This window comes from Melanotaenia boesemani, chromosome 18, assembly GCF_017639745.1.
Source record: "Melanotaenia boesemani isolate fMelBoe1 chromosome 18, fMelBoe1.pri, whole genome shotgun sequence".
In the NCBI taxonomy this organism is placed as follows: Eukaryota; Metazoa; Chordata; class Actinopteri; order Atheriniformes; family Melanotaeniidae; genus Melanotaenia; species Melanotaenia boesemani.
This window is the reverse complement of record NC_055699.1, coordinates 13,250,620-13,268,680: the sequence shown is the minus strand read 5'-3', so window position 1 is coordinate 13,268,680 and position 18,061 is coordinate 13,250,620.

The following is an 18,061-nucleotide window of genomic DNA, read 5'->3' as shown; positions in this document are numbered from 1 at the left end:
TGGAGACCTTAAACAGAGGGCCGGGCCCTGGGGACCATTGGGCCACTCTATAGCAAGGGCCACTGCTACCCTGAGCCAGATGAACCTGCATAGAAAATTAGGCCACAGAGACATGGGGACCATGAACATGGAGGAAAGTACAGCAAACACTACATGTGTTTTGTGGCTGTTGTTAGAGGGCTAATACTTTTTGAAAGTGGACACTCCTCAGGTTGGATTTATTCAGTTGCTGCAGCTCTCAGAACTCCACATGATGTGTTTAAGACCAGCCATAAGAAGCAGGTTTCATAAGGATACAGATAAAACTACTGATTAGGACTACACAAAATATTAAAAATGTACCTTCATTGCATTATTAACCTGTGCAATATACATATTTCAACAACTGCCTAAACTGTGAAAAATAATAGTCCCTGTTTGCCATTTTTAAGGAAGTGATGTGATGCTGTTCCAGCTGATGCTGTGCATTCATGCTCTCTGCGTGTCAATGGAAAATCAAATGGACTTTTACTGCCCTGGATGGCTGCTCTATGTAGATGCTAATGGTTTCGACAATAGAGCACATGGAGTGAGCGTTGATGGTGGAAGATAATGAGAGGAGTGACTAACAATGTGGCTGAAGAACTCTTGGCTAAACAGAACAGCACATCGGCTGTTTGGAACTATTTTGGTTACAGGAGAAATTATACACTACAAACGCAGGTACTCTGCAAGATATGCCGGGTACTTGTGCTAAGCCCCAAGCTATAGACCAGGGTTCACCAACTCCAGGCTCTCGAGGGCTGGTGTCCTGCAGTTATTGAATGTTTACCTATTGCAACACACCAGATTTACATGAAATGGATCTCCCACCCCTTGATGTCAAGTTCTGCTCAAGTTTGCTCATGATCCATTTATTAGAATCAAGTGTGTTGCTGCAGGGAAACATCTAATATCTGCAAGACACTGTCCCTCAAGGACCGGAGTTGGTGATCTCTGCTATAGACAAATCCTGCAACAGTTTTGTGTGTTGCGGCATCTTGCAGTGCTGCTATTACTGCAAGGCCTACATACCTTGTGTCTGTCGATGTGGACAGCAGAATGAATATCTTGACTGATGATGTAAGAGAGTGGTCCACAGTAAGTTGCTGATGAGAGTCTCTTGTCTGCTTTTAATAACTGACACATTGGAATATAAAACACAAATCTTGTTAATTTATCAAAAGTTCAGGCTGCAAAACACCACTGTATGTGGTCTGCTTGTGTTACTGACCAAATGATTTTTACTTAGAACAAGAGCAGAGTTAGTAAAATATAGCGTTAGCTAAAATAAGCCTACTAGCATTATTATTGCTATAACGTTCAAAGGATGTGCGTGCATGAGAGTTTTTGTGAGTGGAGCTCTGTAAGAGAAAACATCAAAGTAGCATTAAGTTTTGTTTATCACTAATCATATAGTTGTTACAACTTTCAACACTGTTATCACATGTTTTCTGATGCTAATGGCCCTAATACTGATATTCTTGCATGTAACAAAGGGGGTTGTTGAGTTTCTTATAACTGAGCAGCTAAGACAATAGGAACAAGATCAAGTTCTGTTTTTTATTAAAGTCACTTGTTAATTTTGTTTTGTTTTCTCTTAATTTTCACACCAGTAACATGCTCTTTAGAGAGTTGTTTGTCGTCTCAGAACCACCTTTCAAAGAAATGTCATTATTCTAAAACACATATTTTTCTATGTTTTGCTGCACCAACCACTTCATAAGGATAAAATGGATTGTGAAAACAGATGTACTTCCTTTTATATTTACAATTGGGATCACCAGTATAGTATCAAACTGCACCACTGATATTTTAAATATTGCTGCAGATGATCAGGATAATTCTGCAGCTCTTTCATCAGCTGTTTAAGCTTGTTGTGTGTGATGGAATGAATCAAGGTCTGTCAGAAAAACGTGAGTTTGTCAAACCAATTTAAAGGAGATAGTGGGTCTGACCTCAGGAAATGCAGTTTGCTTGCATTTTTGTTTGTTTTTTTCTTGATGAAATAATTCAAGCAGCATAGATTATGGCAATTTGCTCGGCTGCAGTGAGTACAAGGACGATGACAAACAGTCAAGTGTTTTGAGGCTGATCAACAATTAACTTTATTGACCGCTGGTTTCACCCTGTTGACAACATAAATAGCCAGTTTGTCAATTAATCCAGGCTGTTTTTTTGGCTGCTTTTGCCTTTTATTACACTATGATAATGTGTTTTGAGTAAAGTGAATGTGCTGACAGAACATGCTGACAGGTACAGCTCAAGGCTAATTTGCTTTTTGAAAGTTGGAATTGAATCTTCTGCAGGATTTTATATTTTTACATGCTGATACCAAAAAAAAAAAGCCAACACAAAAACAAAGAAGACTAATAGCAAAACATCTCTAATTAGAATGTATTGATTTACTTAAACAGAAAACATACACTTTTCTACTTTTTCCTGTTAAGTATCCATTGTTTCCAGAAAACACCAAAAATTGTTTTGTAAATAAAAGTTATGTTACAGGCTGCCATGATTTGGTACTTTGATGGTACTTCAGATCGACAGAAGATGAGGTCTGACTTCTTCTTCCTAGTTACATCAAATGCAGCATTGCTCCCTCGGGTGTAACCGACGCTGTTTTTGGTGTAGAAATGTTATCTCTTTTGCTTCCCTTTTGCTCCCCTCCTCTTGCATCCCTCTGGTCTCAGTCTCCTGGTGGTGTTATCGGTGATCACGGTGTGACAGACTGTCCTTGGGGAGTCAGCGGCAGGGTTTTTAGCTCTTTTGGTGTCAGTGCTTTCTGTCTGCTCCCATTTCCAACCTACTACTGTATCTTTCAACTGGCAAAATGCTTGCACCTGCCCTGGACATGTGCATCATCTATACTACATACAAAAGGTGAAATGAAGAAGAATCAGTGTTAGTCAAAAATAAACTGATAGCCCAAAATTTTAACCTTTATGAATGTCTTACTCTTCTCCTAATAATGTACATGTTCACACAAATGCATACATAAATTGGAGATTAAATGCATTGGTAAATCATTCCTGTTATCTGCCTGTAGGCAAGCCAGTGTGGAAATTTGTAATTATTGCTAATTGCCTTGTTAGTATGAAAACAAAGCAGAATTTTTTTCTTATGCTAAAGGGCCAAATTACCAGGAAACAAACAAGTGGAGGGGAACATGTGAAAAAAGGATGTTTTTACATGAGCATCTGTGGATACAGCTGCTGCTTGCTCTGACCGTCCTGCCTTCTCTCTGTTTCTCTCAGGCTCAAACAAACAAAGCCAAACAAGACGGCATCCTCATGTCCCTGCACTGGGTGAGTGTTATAATGTACAGACTGAGTTGTTAATAACAATAGCTCATGCTATATATGTTTTTTCTATGAGTATGGTTGCACAATATCAGAAAAACATGCAACATCATCATTGATGATTACAACATGATTTGTGATGTATAAATATAGATTTTAATGTGTGTTTTGATGAGGGTTATATTCCAGTTCTACTCCTCTTCATGCTAGAACATGTGGAACCTTCATTATTAAACTAATTATGCTCCTCTTATCTCATGTCAGAATGTTTTAGTAGTGTTGGTATTGCAATAAAAATACATTTTACACATTTTGTGCAGCCTTTATGCTGCGTAAAAGGACCTCCATGATTATCTTAATATATTCTACTGAATCATGTTAACAAGGTCAATTAGTTTATTCTTAAATATTGATGTGACAAATTGCACCTTTGGATATTTTTTAACTTTTTCTACCGTGGAGTACAAGTTTAGGAGCATCTGCTGTTGGTTTGTGTTTTACACCGTTGCTTCCCCCACGCTTCTGCCTTCATCCCGAGAGAAGTGTGTTTACATCTCAGTCAACGGGTACTGCAAGAGCCAAAATGAGATTCAGAGGCCTTTTTGTCCCAATCAGCTTTTCCTATCAGGCTAAATGCTCTCTGGAGACGGGGCTTATTACCTGACACAATTCCCAGTGTAGATAAATGGCCCCCCATGTCACGAGCTGGACCCCGTTTCTGGGGGGTGGGGGCTGAGAAGACAGACAGCTTGGGGCCCTAGAGATGAAAGGAGCCCACAGCCTTATTGACGTTTTAATCAAAAACAGTTAGCTTTGAATCAGTCTGTTTGAAAGCAGCGATGCAGAGAGGCTTTTCATCTGTGCCCACTGGAAATATGCAAGGATTGAAATGCAGACCCTGCTGACACACAATTTACCTGCTGTCAGTCTGTATGGACCTGTTTCATCATGAGTCCTTGTTGTGATGTCTCCTACTCTAACTCAACGCACCCACCCAGAGGCACACATCCAGTCCTCCCATTTTGTGCCACCTGTTTGAACTTTAGTTATGTGAAGCTGCATGCTCACAAACATCCGTTTCACAAACTGTTGTTTAGGTTGATGAGTCCCAGGTGAAGTTCTTCCAAGGGCAGGGAGCTGGCATGTTATACAAGTCTTTTAAACACAGTGTCACAGTCTGAGGATAATCGGGCTGATTTGCATTTGTGACAACAGAATAAAGACTGCCATTGCTTGACGTATTGCTGTGTGTGTGAATGTGACAATGCAATTTTAAAGGTCCTTCACCACTTAGGTTATTATTTAAAGTTGGACGGACCATATATTAGGGGTTCACCTGTTTTAGCTTGCCATAGTTTGATAATAGCAGGAGTGGACTGGAGAGTTGCTCAGTGCAACATGTGAGGTCTTTAATCCAAAGAAGAATAATTAAAGAATGGGTGAGGGTCACTCAAGCAGCCCTAATCATAAGCTTTATCAAAACTGAAAGTTTTTGCACTAGTTTTGCAAAAAGTACAAAAAGGATGTCTGTCTTTTGAAGTAACAAAGATTCTGGCAAAAGTTTCATGATCATGAGGATGGCACATATTTGGGGACGTGTTAATACCCCACCGAACTGTGATGTAGACTCAAACAAGCAAACTTTGGTCGGCCAACAAACATAGCTCTCATTTAGCTTCAAGGGAATGAAATGCAGGAAGCAGATTACAATGCAAAGGGCATTGTAAACATAACCAAAATAAATGCATATGTTGGACGATAGGTGGCTGTGGCCAGGAGGAATGTCTTGCTTTTGGACATGGAAGAACATGGTAAAAGTTCTGATAGAAATATGGTCAACCCACCCAGGATTTGATGCAGCTCTTATGTGGTGAAAACAGAAGTTGTCATACAATAATAGTGAATGATAAAATATGAGAACCCCTGTTACAAGTTTCCACTCAGTAGACATAGTCAAGTCACCACACAAGAACAAAAGATACATCAAGATGTATAAAAAATTATTGTTTTATAATCGCATTGCGAATGTGAATCGTATAAAAATTGTGATGCCTAAAGATTCCCCTCCCTTACACTACATCATGTTCAATCTCAGATAGATCTCCTTTGATTAAACTATTCCTGTTAAAAACCTGGCTCCTTTGTAGAGTCCTCATCTTTACTCCAGGAGAAATTTGGAACTGTAGTCTTATTCATTCATTCATTCATTCATTCATTCATTCATTCATTCATTTCTGACATATGAACCAACAGTCTTCTGTATAACCAGAATTATGCCCAGTCAAAGTTATTATGAGGACTCTAGCAACTCTCATTAGCGTTTTTTTTTTTTTTTTTGTTTTGGCCAGGCAGTGTATCTTACAGCTTCTTTTTCCAGGTTTGACCACATTATCCTCAGTTAAAACTGGTCTGTTTACCTATGGGTTGTGATTCTATCAAGCAGATAAAAACACCATGATTACTACAATCATTTAATACAGGACTAAAGTCAACAACAAATTTTCCAGCAGCACATAAAAACCCAGCTGTAGCAGTTGTTATTAGGGGTTTTGACCAGTATGAAAAGGGTTTTTGCAACTCCACTGTTAATTGCAGATCTGCTGGTTTTAGTGTCTTACTTACTGAGTGAAACAAGTCAAAGGATTAAATCCATGAGGTAGATCAGGAGATGAAAACTCAGATTTAATGGTGTTTTTTGTTTGGGTGGGAGTGGTAGCTTAGTGGTTACAGAGGCCTGGGGTCTGTCAAACCCAGGTTCGAGTCCCTGCCGTGCCAACAGAAGTGAGCCACTTTGGGCCCCCCAGGAAAACACTTAACCCTCCCAACTGCTTCTTGAGCACCAAAACATGACAGCCCACAGCTCTCTAGTGCATCTAGAGATAAGTATATATTTTTTTTATTTAAACTGATTATAGTGGATGACTTAATCAAGTAATAGACACAGACAGTAACATTGAAAACTCAAGTTCTAGTAATGTCTGAAAAATGCATTCAATTACATTTCAATTCAAGATAGTAAATAAAGAAACAGAAAATATGGCTAAAACTGAGCAGACCTAAAGTTAAAGTCTATGTTATGGTACATATAACTTTTAAAATAGTTTTTGTCCACACTCATCATTAATAGGCATTAAAGGGGTGGTGCACCCAAAAATGTGTTTTTTGAGCTGTAAACAACACAGTATTCCTTAATTGTGTTGATAAAATCTATATTTTTTAAGTTTATTTAAAAATGGGATTTTGTGGGGAAAAAAACAAGTGGCAACCTCTGTGGGTAAAATGTGAAGCCTGTGCGGGAGTGCAAAAAATTGCAGTTCACCCCTCATCTATAGGGGTTGGCTCCAAAACCAAGCAAATCCCCATAGACTCCCATGTGAAAAAGACCAACTTCACAGCAGAATTAAACATGTTTAAAGCCTGGTACAAAAATCCATTTTAGGATTAATAGATCCGATTTACCTTCATGACAACTGTGAAGGGGGTGAATTTTTTTCTAACTCATCCGTCTGGATGTTATTTAATCTTGAAATTCAGCATAATTAGGGGCGTGTCCTTTTAAATGTCATGCATCTAATATCCACAGCAAGAAGAGAGAGTGCAGCACAACCATGGTTTTTAGCCGGCTAACAGTGCACCTTAGCTTTAGCCCACTTACCTTCATTAGCTGGTTAGTTCATGTTAGATCCGAGTTGGCTCAATTATCTCTTAGCTACAGACATCTCGGAGTTTGATAGACATCAATCATCCACCCCCATGCTCACAGCCCCCCTCTCAGCTCCACCACTTTGCCCATTTTTGTATTTTCCAGGAGGGATGGAGGCGTGATGCTGCCAAGATGGCGACGATAGGAACCGCCCAACAAGCTTCACTTTTGCTCTTCAGAAACCTAAGGGTTACGAGGCTCCATCCATGAGAAATCCATGGCTAGTAACGCCGTCTACATGGTAAAAACAGGTTAGGTTTTTTGTGACATAGAGAGGTTATCTACATTAAGTGAAAATTTTAAAAACCCCACAGCCCCTCCCTCCAGATGCAAACAGATGGTGAACTTATATGGTGTAGCTCTGCTAGTTTCAGACTTTTGTTCCTCCACAAAGTTTCTGATGAAATATTCCTGCAATTGGACAGATTTGTGCTTTTGAGGGGTGCAAAAGTAACACTGGATTTTATTCTTTACCTGCTGATCCTCATCTAACGAGAGACAGCAGCTCAAATCGTAGCAGTGGTAACTTACAGCGGCACTTCCTGCAGCTGCCACAACCTGCCGCGAGTCTCCACAGCTTCCCAGAGCTGCTGGAGCTGATGACAGGCCAGCGCTAACGGTTCAGACTGATGTGGTTCAGGACCACCTTGTTCATGTGTAGCTGAGGAGATTCAGGAGGGGAAAGTCCGCTCTGTGGCGTGGGTGCTTTGTGAATCTCGCTTTGCATCTTGCTAGTGAGCTGAGCTGCTGTTTGTCAATCATTTCTGCCTGTGCATCCCGACCCGCCCACTCTCCGCTCCCTGATCTGATCCTCTGACCTCCCACCCCAACCTTTGCAGTTTCAGGCATTTTTCAAATTTGGCAGTGGGTGGATTTATGCAAAAAGTAAGGGGTGTAGTTAAACTTTAATATCTGACTGTAAGCCAAAAGTCCCCAATAACACCAGAAAAAGTCTCTAGTTTTGTCGCTAGTCGGTTTATTTTAAATAAAGTTGCTAGAGGGATCTGAAAACTCTCTAAATATAGAGCAAAAGTTGGTAAGTCAGCTTTTTTCTTATGAGGATGAATATGTGTGCATAGTTCATATCAAGAATACATTTTTTATATTTTCTTATATTTTGCACAACAGTATAAAATTGTATTGTACGATAGTGTAGACTGAATAGTGTGGCTATGCTATTAAGGTTGCCTCATTTTACGTTTTGCTCATCCAATTTTTTTAATACAATATCAGAACTTTTATTTCAATTTTAATTTCTGTACTTTAATTTTTTCTTCTTAATTTGACCCAGAGCACAATAAACAATTTTCCACACATTTGCACAACACATTGTTAAACCCACTCCAGTAGGTTGAAAGGTGGCAAATACTTTTTTTTTTAATCAAACTTTACAATATGCCACCATAAGTTTTTATGTTATTCATTGTGAACATGTCACTCCTACTGATCTGATCTCTGAAGATGAAAAAAAAAAAAAAAAAAAAAAAAAACGGTAGTAAAATTCTGAATAAATTCTGATTAATAATGTTAGGCAGGAGAGAAGTAAAAGTCTCTGCTCCCCTACCGGTCATAAGTTGATCATCTTAAGCTCCAAGCTGCAGGTAGACAGTGACAGCTGCTTAATTTGGTTTTTTTCACCGGGGTGACTTAATCCTGTAATGGGCCTCGGTGACAACGACCTCACAGACGGGTGAAAGACGGAACGACACTCTGGTCGCCCATTTATAGATGCAGCAACAGAAACCAAGGTCACTTTAATTAACTGCCAAATTACAATTTAAACGATAATACTAATCACTCACTTTGGCTTCAACAAGAAGCCACTGGCTGTCATGTTAATTTAAGGCTGCAGGGGAAAATGCCCTACAGTGGGTCCACGTCTGTGCTGTCCTGTTTTCATTTGCTCTGTGTGTTGCTACTTTTCCAAATCAGGAGCAGGGTGACCTAACTTGTCTCTCCAGCTTTTTCTTTTTTCATTGCTGTGTCCAAAATTACAGTCTCTGTCTCTGTTAGTTTCACCTCTCTCATTTCATTCTCTGTTTTCTTCTCTCTCCACTTTCTCTGAAGCATTTCAGTTAAAACTCTCTGATGCCTTTGTCTGCATGGCTCTTCTCTCATAGGCAATTATTAGACTTAGTTTTCAGTGCTTTGAGACTGTAAAAAGTGCTTAATAAATAAACCTTACCCACTTACAGGTAGCACAAATGAAAAGTAACAAGACATGCTGAAATCCATTGAGACTTTTCTGTTTGTGGTATTAGTTCAAATAAATCATATTAATGTGTAACTTCAAAGAAATTTCTGATGTAGCTTTAAGCAATAGGAAAATGGGCTCATTCAACATTTGTAACTTGGATGGAAAGTACAGCCAGCAACCATACAGCTGTACTGTAGCATAAAGGCTGATTGTATAAAGGTAACATCTCTGCTTTATTCTCATTTGTTACTATTGAATCCTTCTGTCTTAGCCTTTCTTTTATCACCCACTCATTTTGTCATGGAGCTTAGATGCGCACTGTATAAAGCAGGTAAGCTCCAGACTATGGGATATTAATTCAAGCCAGGCTCCACCCCATTATAGTTACTGCCCATCTGCCACTGTTGCCACTTGGAGCCCTCCTAAAGGTTACTCATTTACATATTGGGGGGGGTGTAAAAAAAACATCCACTGATAACAGAGTTTAAATCAATCAATGCTTCATGGTTAGTCCCATGTAAAATCCCAGCAGTTGGTTAAAACTCTGCCTGCTTGCCTTGTCGCCACTTTTCAGAAAAGGTCCTAGAATGCCACGACAACCAACTGGAAACAACTGAGTAGAAAAATTCATAATTTCTTGGATAAATTATGATAGGGTGGGTGAAATTGATTTATTATTGTCATCATTAGCCATATGGCACAGACTGCTTCTCCCCCTCCTAACACTCAAAAATCTGTGATTACAGGGCTAGGTCAGTTTAACCTTTACCATTGCACAAATGAATCTCAGTCTAATCAGAAACTAAGGACAACAGAAAAATTTATTTGTATTTTTTTAAAGCTGAATTTATACAAAACAGTGGAGAATGTATACGCTTCCCTGGGAAGTGGCCTGCTGTGTCCTAAGACAAAAAGACATAAATAGAAAATTAATTGTGTTGTTGTTGGAACAGGACTTTTACATGTAAATAAATATTAAATTCAAGCCCTTTTTACACAATACTGATTAACCCTATGAGTGCCAGTTAAATTACTCAGTATTTTGCAGTCAGCTGGAGTTTCAAATCTGGTTTCTATGGTGCACAGATGGGTAAGTGTTCCCCCAAAGTCTTCAAAATCCCAGTTTTTTCTTTAACAAACTGTGATTGGTCTGCTAGAGCTGAAGAGATCAGTAACCATACTAACATAGACTGGACAACAGCAACTGGAAATATTGTGGAATACAGTGGAAAAGTTTCAGATGCTCCAAATGAAAATCAAACTTGCAATATAAAAAGATAGCAGGACATACATGGATGGAAGTTGCAGTGGCTTTTTCTTGTTATAACCATGCAACATTAACATGTGTTGTATACAGTAAATTATTGTTATTTTCAGAGTGATGAAGAGAAGTTTCACACTACATGTTACTTGCCTGAACAATGCAACAATGGTAGCCGCCCTTTGTCAAAAAGTCTCGACAACACAAATGAAAGCATGTCATCCAATGGTTCACCGAGTGTTCACTCAGGTGAAAATGTTTGTGATTTCATAAATATTGCAAACTGCATCCTATCCAGCTGTCAGATATTGTTCCTCTGTGTTTAGATGGAAGAATAGATCTCACAGTGGGAACAGATCTCGATGGGGAAAAGGGGCTCAACACAGCACCAGCTTTATGTCACAATAATCCAGCTTATAAAGTCTTCCCACAACTTTTAGTTTGGCTTTACACAACATCTTTTGCCTTCTTGAGCTCCTTCCACCTGGGAAAGACTAGCTGCATGTTGATCCTTCTTTTTTGTATCATCTGGTCACGCTGCCTTTTAAGTGTCCTTTTTCGCATGACAATAGTGAAACAGCTCCTGTGCTGTTGATGCATGTGCATGGTCCTGTATTTTTGTGAATAATAATTTAACAGATTTTCCAATCTGCTAGTGAGCCACTCTTGTGCTCTCCTCCCATGTCTCAATCACTGTGCGCTGGCTTGGTGATATTTGTCCCTTGCCTGCGGTTGTAGTTTCAAGATGTCAGACCGTAATGGTGCTTACCTATCAGCATACCTGTTATATTTATAAACAAATCTAAAATTCTTCACTTACGAGATTGAGTCAGATCATTAGCAGAGGTCATAATACACCAATGATAACAAATATATACATGCAGACATTGATTTTGGCCAGTTAACAACAGAAAATGTTACACAATGTACCTTCAAGGGACTTTAGTAAATGAATCAAACTGTGGCTAATTTGTATGTGTACAGGGCCTTCCACGCAGCCAGCCAATACGGGTCAGTACCCACCCTAGTCCCAGTCAGGCACCGTTGGGACCAGGGCACATCCCCCCATCCTCCAGATGCAACAATCACCCCTCGCCCCCTTCCCCCAAAGTGCAACAACCTAAGCACATCCTGGGGCAGTAGCACCCCTAGCAATACAGCCAGCCAAGACACTGAGTCAGCGGCTCCCCGAAAACTCTGTGGGTAGCATAGCAAAACTGAATTATTTAATAAAGTATATATATGTAGATCTTTTTCGGTGACCCCCCCCCCCAACAGCTGCTAAATCAGCATCGGCTGCCTTTACTGTGAGCATCTCCAGAGTAAAAGACAAGATCCCGTTACATTTCTTTGCTGAATTTAGTGACTATAAAATGGCCGGTGTGTTGATATCTGCTTGCTAGCGTGTGACGCAGTGTGTAAAGTGAAAATCAGCTGCAACGCCATGCGTCATGCAAGAAGCAATAGTCGTGAAGTGTGGTTTCTCAGCATCGGGGTGCTGTTGAGCAGTGACAGCTCCAGAAATGTACATGTTAAACATCACTATGCCATCAAATGAGTCAGGAACACAGGTTTTTAAGGTTGGAGAGTTACATAGTTCTTACTTTAACTTATTTGCAAATCAACTAATTCAGCTAATTGCTGTTCTCTTGAAAAATTGAAAAAACAATTTCATACTTAAAACTTAGAAACTCCTGAACTGAATTTGTAGCTAAAATCTGTAAACCACCACAAGAACCATCTTTTTCTGGTTCTCATTTTCTGAGAGGATGAGTTCAGAACATTTCAATTATGTTTTGTTAATATCTTTTTTTTCATCTTGTCATCAGTTTCCCCTCTTGGGTCCATCACATTGCACAAGCAATCATATCAAAAGTTTAGCCTTTAGGAAGAAATATTCTATTTGTAATATTTTGTGCGTGAACTGCCAACATTTACATTATCATCTCTGTGTCATAATAATTGCCCAGTCCTCCCATTTGCTCAGGGCAATGTTGTATTAGATTGTAATATCCAGCACTGTTTCCTGACACAAACTTGATGTGTCATCGTGATTGGCATGGAGGAGATGACATGACAGAGCTGGTTTTGGGGGACTGACAGATAGTTGGCAGTTTAAGGCTCCCCTGTTGGGCGCTGTGGTGCCTCAGGACAGTCACCTGTCAGCTCAGGTGAAGGCTCGTCATAGCTGATGACCGGGAGCAGCAGCGTGGATATAATGGGATGAGCAGACTGACACAGATGTAGTGCAGGACTTCCTTTGTCTGTTGGCGAAGGAGTAGACCTTGCTTCAGTCAAGTGTGCCACCATGCTGAATAAAGAGTGTGGAGTTTTAGCCCTGGAAGTGATGCGTTGGCAGTTATGTTCAGTTTTATGATGTTAAATGTTTATAGTCTATTGAGCATAATTTTTGCCCTCTAACTCAATAAAGTTGCTTTTTTATTTTGTCTTAGTCAAGTAAGTATCATTTAAAGATTCTTAGGTTCATAGCATGCAAATGACTAAAAATGGCTGCTGATTATTTAGACAACGTACAAATGAAAGTAATGAAATGAAAAGTAATTGCGTTTTTTTTCTGCTTTTTCTATCACCATCTTCAAATGATCTGAAGCGTTCTCAAGTTTTAAAGGCGTAAATAGTTTAAACCACTCGTCTTGCCAGAGTGCATTATGGTCCATCAACTGGCAAAAAAAAAAAAAAAAAAAAAAAAAAAAAGGTTTGAGCAAGTAAGAACATGACTGTGATTTTTGTTAGATGTGCTCTGTGGGCATTGGTGTGTGTCGACCAAATCGTTGTTGCCATTTTTGTTGAGTTTCCTCAAAAGACCGTCCTGCCAAGCACAGGGGGAGCATGTGTCCATCAAAGTCAGGCTGATATGAGGCGTGAGAGCTGAGGCCTGCTCGAGAAATGGAAGGATGGGACTGACTCATGCACAAGCTCAGGAATCAGACTGTCAGTCTCAGAACAGCACTCTGTCACTGTGGAGAAACTTCTGGCTCCCTTGATGCTGTTACATACTGTAACAGTATACTGTTAAATAAAGTGTGTGAAGAGTTTTAGCACAGATGACTGTGTTACAGACACCACTACGGTATCTCCCTTCTTGGACATACTGTAACAGTATGAAATGATGGGCAAAGGAAATATCAGTTGGCAATAAATGACATTATGTAGTGTAACAATGTTTGAGTTCTTTTTCTAAATGGCTGAAAGATGCTGTAAACTAGTTCTTTAGAGAAGTTTGTTGTGATTATTTTATAATACAGTATGTTTACTCTAAGCTTGCCAAATGTGTTCTTGATTCAAATGTAATCAGCATCAGCACCAGGTCATCTACACCTAATACAACACTGAGACACTCCTGAATGACTTTAAAGCTTTAAAATGGATAAGTAGACGGAAATTGAGAAAATCTTTCTTTATGTGTTAAGTACAGTTGGTAAGCATGTTTTAGACAAAACATAAAACCAAAAGCCCAATAGTACATGATTCATCCATCCATCCATTTTCTGCCGCTTATCCAGAGTTGGGTCGCGGGGGCAGCTGCCTAAGCAGGAAAACCCAGACTTCCCTCTCCCCGGCCACATTCACCAGCTCATCTGGAGGGTTCCCAAGGCGTTCCCTGGCCAGCCGAGAGATGTAGTTCCAGCACGTCCTAGGTCTTCCTCGGGGCCTCTTTCCGGTGGGATGTGCCCGGAACACCTCACCAAGGAGGAGTCCAGGAGGCATCCTGACCAGATGCCCGAGCCACCTCATCTGGCTCCTCTCGATGTGGAGGAGCAGTGGCTCTACTCTGAGCCCCTCCCGGATCACCGAGCTTCTCACCCTATCTCTAAGGGAGAGTCCGGACACCCTGCAGAGAAAACTCATTTCGGCCGCTTGCACTCGCAATCTTGTTCTTTCGGTCACTATGGTCAATAGTACATGAAAGCAAATCAAATGTGACACAATTCTCCAAACAGAAAATATTTCACAGATTAAAATAAGGAATGCATTTTAGCATTCATGACATTACACAAAATCTAACTATGTAACATAAAATGCCACATTTCTCAAATCATTGTTGTTGTGCTTTGCACCTCAGGTCCACCACGATTAAAATTTTTCCACTTTCAAGATTTTGCTCTGACTTTTTGTATTTTTAATTTGTCATAATATATGTCTCATAAGCTAAAGTTGCATTTTCAATTATTTGATTAAAATTTGGAAGTATATCCAAACAAACTGAATCAAGTCACCAGCTATTCAGTAGAAGCAGCTCTCTATATCTTCCTTTCAAATCATCTCTTTAGGCTCAGAAGCCCTGAGAGTACATCAGTAATGCCTGTCAGTTATGAGGTCCAATCTGTGTTCATAACTTATTTCAAAGTGCCGCCTTTTAGTCTGACCTGCCAGCCTGCTGTGCAGAGGGAGAGCTTTAACAGTCCACAGTAACCTGAATGTAATCTTTGTAACCTGCTTAAATTTCCGTGACTTCATGGTTAAAGAATAAAACCTATCCATGATTGCTTACTTGTCTAAATCATTCATTATATGTATTTGATTGTTTCACCCCAGCATCTTAAGATCCTAACCAGTAATAGACATTGCATGGTAAAGGTTAAATGCAGAGCTGGATAGTATTTCAGATCTAAGAGTCCCTGACTGAACTTCTAAACTACATGAAAAAGGTATTCACAAATAATTTTACAATAATTCAGCAGATTACCTGCATCATGATGTGTGAAGCTTCTTGTTCATCAGTCAATGAACATTACTGCCAATCATTTTTCCAGCCCCATCCTGTTCAGTGAGAGACTTCAAACATGACTTTTTGCATTGTTAATACTGAGAAAAGCATTATCTTTTGCTTCTTTTAGTAGCAGCCTCCTAGCAAATACATTTGAAATTCGTTATAGGAAATATTCTGGACTCCATGTACAGTAAAAGTTTCCCAGATTTAACTTTTTTGAAAAAAGATTTTAACCCTCTGAGGGGAGGCATTTCATCAGTGTGCAGTCAAGGAACCTCATGTTAATGAGACCTCGGCACACAGAAGCCTTGCAGACTAAGAACTTCATAACAAAATGCTTAGTGGGAGACAGATCAACAGTGGATGCCTCAAGGCTTTGCTGAGTGCTGAGTATTTACTGGTGGTTTTTCAATGAATCTTTATTTTTTTCCTCCAGATCACAGACCAACTGGGAGCATCTTAATTCTCTAAATGACTTTTTAAGTAGTGCCCCTGCTCTGCATGACCCTGCTGAGTGACAGGCCATTCTAATCCTTTCTCATGAGGGGGAAAAAAAACCCATTGTGGCAGCCTCTGGTCAGTTTGTTTAGCCTCAGCTCACAACATATGGCATTTAACACTCTCATTATTAAGTAGCTGAGGCCAAAGTGCCAAACACGAGGCTATATGCTGGTGCTGAGTGACAAGAGCAGGAGGTTGTTGATGTCTTTTCACTGCACAAACGTTATTTATTTATTTTAAACTGTTTGGAGAGATAATTTGAATCAAATATAAATAACTCTTGATTATATTCTAGTATTTATTGTTGTACTAGCAGGTCAATTTTAATCAAACTGGAGAAATAAACAAAATGTGAGCGCTTTTGCACAAAATTATGTGTAATGTTGGGGATTCTTGACAGAACCCCGGCTTGCTGTTTATCCAAGTGTTTGCTAGCCAACTGGGTGAAGGATACTCTGCCTATTTCCACACCCAAACTCTAGGTCCCATCTGCTCACGAAGAAGCACAACATTTGTCAAAGTAGACTGGATAATGGCTTTGGCATCCTTATTATAATCTCAGCATAATCTTCATTTGTCCACTTTTGGCATCGGGACACTTCTGGGTTTGGGAAATTGGTCAGGACTCTTAAGTGTCCTCATTCAGTTTTCATTAGCTCAAATCTTGGCATGAAAGCTCATTTAATTCCAATTTAAAACATGATGGTTCTTGGTTTTTTAGGGGCACATAGAGAAGTGAGGTTGTTTTCCATCATGCTGTGATTAGCCCAAATAAACCTGTTCAAATTAAAGAGGTCACAGAAATAAAGGCTCATCAGTCTGTAAGGCTGGTCAGTAATTGTAGCTGCCTCATCATAAGATATTAGATTAAAATCAAATCCTTACATTACCAGATCATTCTAATTATAATTAGATAAGAGTGTTGCCGCCATTAAGCCACGTGGGTAGCATTCCTGCCATCACTGAGTCGTTATGACAGAGGAAAAAGCAATTAACGTATGCTAAAAACAACCAAAACAGACTTCATTGTCGACTTCATGCTTGTAAAGACAATAGAGGGACAAACTCCATGTTATGTTTCGCCATTCTCCATTAAGATTGTGGCTCTCAGTCGAGTACTGCTTCCCCCGTATGTGGGTCACACACACCGTTCCCAGCTGCGTAGCCCAGTCAGCTGTGGCTTTTGCCATGCCCGCCAACATCTGCTCCACAAAAACAATATCCAGCTTTTAGCACTCAAATGGAGGCTACACCATATGCCAGCAAGCCACTTAGTTCCTGCCAGGGGAGCTGGGGCCTGGCCGCACTCGTCGAGGTAACAATGAAGGAGACGGGAGCTGGGATGTGAAGGAGACTTCATCTTTCTCACTGTTTCCTTTACTTTAGATAAAGCACTTCTTTTGTTTTTTTTATAATCTTGTTATTCGTTTTTTTGCTTTGTTTCATTGTTTTTTTTATCTCATGTTTTCTTTATATCAAACATTTACTCTTTCTGCATCCCCACAGTAAGGCCATCAATGAGTGCCAGGGTGCATCTGCTCAAGGTGCTTTGGCAGCATCAACTTTTGAATATTAATTTACCACCCAAACAACAGTTTGCCTGCAAGGTCTGCCACATAGTCTGTTGTTTAAGCTAATGCCTAAGAGTCATAACCCAGATTACTATTAAAGTTTTGCAGATTTAGGGGTCGAGGGTGGGGTATTTTAACTACTTGCAACACTTTAACTCTTCCTTTTAGGAAACTGGAAGAGTGATTATGTGAAAGAGCTATTTAGCCATTTAAGACCAATTAGGAATGCAGATCTGAATAGTATAGGCTGAAGTGCTGCTCATAATGCTGAGAGGTGATAATGGATTTTTAATTAAATGTGGGAACCAAAGGTCCCAAAATGGAGCTCACAGCTAACCAAGCAGTAGCCATTCAGTGGCTGTATAGACGAGGACTATTATTGTCTCGCTGGCCTTGAGTCTCCTCATTTTCTGTGATCCTGCCACTGTGTGATCCTTCGTACCATCACAGCGTCCTCTTAAAGATGAACAGACCATGAAGCGCACAAAACAACCAGGCTGAATGAAGTTAATGTGGAGTAAACAATTTGTATATTTCATATTTAATCTTTTTGTCATATTTTATACCAGGATGTCAGATTAAGTTGTTTTTATATATTTTTTTTTTTTGTTTGTTTGTTTTTACACTGTAAAATGCAGTTCCAGTGACTTTTGTATTCACTGTGTGAAGCCCTTGTCCTTGTTCAGTCTTAAGGTTGGTAGACCGATGTTTGGGGGGGTGGCTGGTATGACAGGTCGGGGCTGCCTTCTGCAGGTCATGGTTTAACTTGTGAGTAT